This window comes from Crocodylus porosus, unplaced genomic scaffold (assembly GCF_001723895.1).
Source record: "Crocodylus porosus isolate Cpor-Errol unplaced genomic scaffold, CroPor_comp1, whole genome shotgun sequence".
NCBI classification, from domain to species: domain Eukaryota; kingdom Metazoa; phylum Chordata; order Crocodylia; family Crocodylidae; genus Crocodylus; species Crocodylus porosus.
Window position 1 is genome coordinate 51,203,704 of NW_017728949.1, and position 4,721 is coordinate 51,208,424.

The following is a 4,721-nucleotide window of genomic DNA, read 5'->3' on the forward strand; positions in this document are numbered from 1 at the left end:
GTGGAAAGCTTTACACATTTCAGGTGACAGCCGCCTTCCCGAGGGGACCAGGGCCCTCGCGTACTCAGCACCTCTGGCACCAGGTCAGACAGTGCCCTCCCTCCCCCAGCAGCCTGGGCTGCTCCTCACGGGCGACTTCCCGGACTGGGAGAAGCGAAACCACGTCCCCTCTATGCTGGGGGCAAACTCTGCTGAATGACGGTGTTCATTTGGCAGCAGGCGGTGGTGCTGCTTGAACCCCGCTTCTGATCCGGGAGGTAGCCTGTCAGGGTGGGTACTTCTGCCTAGCACAGTGAGTTTGCTAGGCAGACATGCCTTTAGGTACCTTTCCAGTGACCTGGAAAAACTTCTCTGTCTTCTGGGCTTACAAGGGAATTGTGGGAATTATTGGCACTTGAGTTACTTAACTCGTGCCCTTCCTGCAAAATGGGTAGGACATGAGCAGGGGTGAAAGCCTCATTCAGAGTTTAGCTTGGCCTCTAGGGTTGGGCAGCCCCAGTAGTACTTGGGTCAGCAGTTTTTGTGTGTGTAGGTGGTTAGAGATAATAGCTGGGTAAGTGTTTATGTTAACTTGTAGTGAAGACAGCACAGCGAAGATAAATTCTCTGCTGCCACCACCACCTCGCTGGCTGTTTTCTGCCAGTTTCCTCCTATTCTGGAAGGAGACTGTAGGCCACTGCTCTCTTTCCCACTTGTGAAAGAAAAGTGAAGTTCTCCTTATACCCAGCAGTTCCTGGCTAATTTTCAATCAGCTGTTGATGAGACTGAAACTCCCTTATTACCAGCAGGAATAGTTTTCTAATGAAAAGTTTTAGGGAACTAAAATACCTTTTTTGTGTCTTACCACACATCTTATAATATTATTAATAGTGCTGAATATTATGAAGAGGAACTTTGAGTGCTGGCTGAACAGCTGGCCTGAACAGTAGTTTCTTCAAGCTGCCCAAATTGAGATTCCTTCCTTATGCAGTTTTTTTTTGCCTCAGTTTTCCTTGTAAAAGACATCATTAGTTTTATCCACCATGAGATACTTCTGTACTGGCTCGTTCCCATCACTTAGTCTGAGTGAAGAAATTGCAGTTCTACATTTGATGATGATACCTTTTCCAGTTCACCCTATGCAGGTAGTTTTTTATCCCAGTGATAGCATAGATCCATGTCCATGATGATGAAGGGAACAGTATTGCTATTGGTATCATTCCTAAATATCTTCCTAGAAATTTTGGATGGAGCCAAATGTGATTCTGTAAATATGTACTTCAGGTAAGGTAACTTGCCCGTTTTTAGTAACTATCTACGATGATTCTTAAGTAACAGTCTTAATGGTAAAGAAAGTTGAAATGTTCTACAATTCTCTGAAAAAAGACTTCTTTTTAGAGGTGCACTGATATAGTGGCATATAAGATCGGCACCAATAAAAGGAAAATTGACATTATTGGCAGCCAGCTTTTTTGACCAGTGTAGCCGATAATGTCACCAATAAATGCTGTATACACGCATGCAGCCACAGCATGCACATGGCCACGAATGCAGCCTGGCAGCTTAGAGACCAGTGTCCAGCCAGTAAGGCTGTGGGGCAGTAGGGCCATGGGGAGGACAGATCAAGGCACCCACAGTGAGGGAGGGAGTAGGCCAGAGCTGCAGGTGGCACATTCAGGGGGCACAGGAGGGATGGGTCGGGGGGCAGCTCCCCGCCACTGTGTGCACCCCCAGGGGAGGTATTGGCAGCATGTAACCCCCCAGATTTGTGCATTGGGTGAGGGTGAGCTGCCTTCTGTGGGCTTGGGGGCAGGGGCTGTGCTGGCCTCTTGCTGGTGGGGTGGAGGGTGGGCTGGGTCTGCGCTTGGGGCAGGCAGGGGCAGGGTGGGGTACCAGTGCTGGGAGAGTTTGCTATGGAGAGGAGCCTACGATGAATTTTGGGTTGGCCATAGCCCATCGTATAGCTCCCAGCGCTGCCACCACTTAACCCAAGCACACTCCTAATCCCGGCCTCCTTGCCAAGAAGAGACTGGTGCAGCCCCTGGCCTGCAGTGGGCAGCTTGCCCTTGCTCTGTACCCAAATCTGGGGTGGGCACATACCCCCATGCGTCTCCCAGGGGTGTGCTCAGCGGCAGGGAGCCATCCCTCCTCCCCACCCTCTGCGTCCTGTGGACAAGCCCTCTGCAGCTCCATCCTGCTCCTGGTGGGGTTGCATTCACTGCCCTGGTTGGCAGCACCTGCCCCTGCCCCTGCCCCACTCCCTCCCTCTCTCACCATGAGGGGCCTCATTCTGTCCCCCCCCTCCTCCCCACCATGTTTCTTCACTCCACAGACTTACTGGCTGGACACTGCTCTCCAAGCTGCTGGGCTACACTCCTGTAATTCGGCTATCAGATTGGTATCAGCTGGTATGGCTGGTTAATAATTGGTATCAGTCAAGAATATCTTTATCGGTGCACACCTACTTCTTTTAGAAGGTGGCTACATGGGAGTCACTATGGACTGTGGATAGTTTTGGAAGCAGTTTGGGACTTGCCTACTGGGACCTTTTTCTGAGTCAAAAGAATTCCCTGTTTTAAAGCTCAATAATCTTTTTCGCCCCCTAGCGTGGCTTTACTATGTTCATAAAATGCTCCACCATTTTGGTCAAAGTTGCTTTTGCACTTTGCAGGATGGGAGTCACATGCAGGGTGTGTTTACACATGCATTTATGCTGACTTAAATTTACTGTGCAGCAAGTTACTGTGCAATAAGCAGGAATAGGCCGGCATCTACATGAGCAGTGTTAAAGAACATTAATGCTATGTATAGACTGACCTGGGACTTAAGTTAGTCCCAACTGTAGCTGTATTGCAATAAAGTGATGCCAAGGACAGCATATCCCAGATTACAAGGCCTCAAGGCATAGGCCATTCTGGTGATATGGCCCACAGTTTTGGATTTTGTAAGAAGAACCAGGCCAGCACCTAATCTTAAACTAACTTCATTATGCAAGTTGGCTAGACCTGAGAGCAAGGGTGAATGGAGGAACCTGAATAACATGTCTGATTCTCTAGATTAGCCCAGAAAAGTGCAGGACTAGGACAAATTACTTCAGGAGTAGGTAGAGGGGCGTGGTCAGGATAAGAGCCTTGGTCTGAGGCTACACTGAAGGGGACAGATATGTGGTAGTTGACAGCCAATTGGATAATGCAGGATGAAATATCTTATCTGAGAGCAACTGCATAACAGCAGTTTCAAATATGCCTGTTGCCCAAGAGGGTTGACCTAAACCAGTATAAGCCAGGGGTAACAGATAGCTAGCAGGTAGATAGATAGCGAAGAAGAGTACTGCAAACACAACTTACTCAAGATTTGTGCTGTTTCTTGTGTCTTCCTATGGGTTATACGGTATTTAACTGCCAGAGCGTGGTCTTATGTCCAGCCTGGCTGATGCACTCTTTCCAAAGCCTCTAGCCCTGAGAACTTAGCATCAGTTATGATCAGACAGTTTGCTAATAGCCACCCATTGATGATTGATTTGTGTAGGATGGTCTGGATAGGGATGATTCTACCTCAGGCAGGGAGTTGGACTATATGACCTGTAAAGGTCCCTTTCAGCCCTTCTCTAGCATTCCGTGATAATTTTGCTCAGTGTATTCTCTGCTTAGGTAAATTGAATCTTCTTTTCTCCAGTGGGAAGGACAGCCTGCAAAAAAGGAATCTGGTTGTGTTTTCCTTGCTTCTTTGCCCTGGCCCTATTAGTAGGAACATCTCACATTGGTGGTACTCAGCCTCCAGCCTCTGAACTAAATGTGGCCTGCAGAGCCTGTTATTTAGACTGAGGACTCCCCATAGGTCTGGATATTTGGCAGCAGTGAGCAGTAGCAATTAACACTGCTACTGGTACCCTCCCTTCATGTTTTCAAGAACCCTGGGCAAGATGATAATGGCTGTGTGCACCAGATGGGGTTGGAGCATAGGCCTGGGGCAGTGAGCCTGATCTGACGCACAGGGCCGGGGCTTAGGTGGTGGATTCAATCCAGTGCTTACAGGGCTGGGGTTGGGGCTGGCACACACATGGGGCCAGGGTGGGGGAAGTTGGCTTCCTTGCATAGGATCTGGCTTGTGCACAGCGTCTGACCCATGCCCACTCCTCTCCTCTGAGCCTACAGCCCAGAAGGGTCAGGTACCACTGGTTTATATTAGTATGGCAAGAGTCTAGCAGGCTTCCCTCCCCTCTCTTCCCCAGCACAAATAGTAAAATGTTTACTCACTGAACCTATGTACTAATATAAAATTCTTACATTACAGGTGTCCTTCATGTAATTCAAGTAGAAGTATGTTCTACACTATACATATATGAAGCACATGCCCATTCTGCACCCTTGACATGTATACCGATAGCCTTTAGGAAAAGGGTAACATCTATTTGAGAAAATGTTTAGGGTGCTGGAAAATGACAGTACCTCCATTTTCCCTGTAGTTGGATAAAAACAGTTATGCAGGTTTACTTGCCCAAAATTGTTGTATAGTTTTGTGTTAGTGGTGGAAGAAGTACTTTTTATGTATAAGTTGCATGTCTGTTTGAAAATATTATCACTTTAGGACTCTTCACAATTGATTATAAGCCAGGGGTAACAGATAGCTAGCAGGTAGATAGATAGTGAAGAAGAGTACTGCAAACACAACTTACTCAAGATTTGTGCTGTTTCTTGTGTCTTCCTATGGGTTATACGGTATTTAACTGCCAGAGCGTGGTC

At 47.7% G+C, this 4,721-nt stretch overlaps 1 protein-coding gene across 2 annotated transcripts in view; it reads left to right on the forward strand.

Annotated features, from left to right (window-relative positions):
- Positions 1-4,721, forward strand: part of PLA2R1 (phospholipase A2 receptor 1) — an 82,074-nt gene that overhangs the window by 1,108 nt on the left and 76,245 nt on the right. The gene's annotated exons all lie outside the window — the stretch shown is intronic.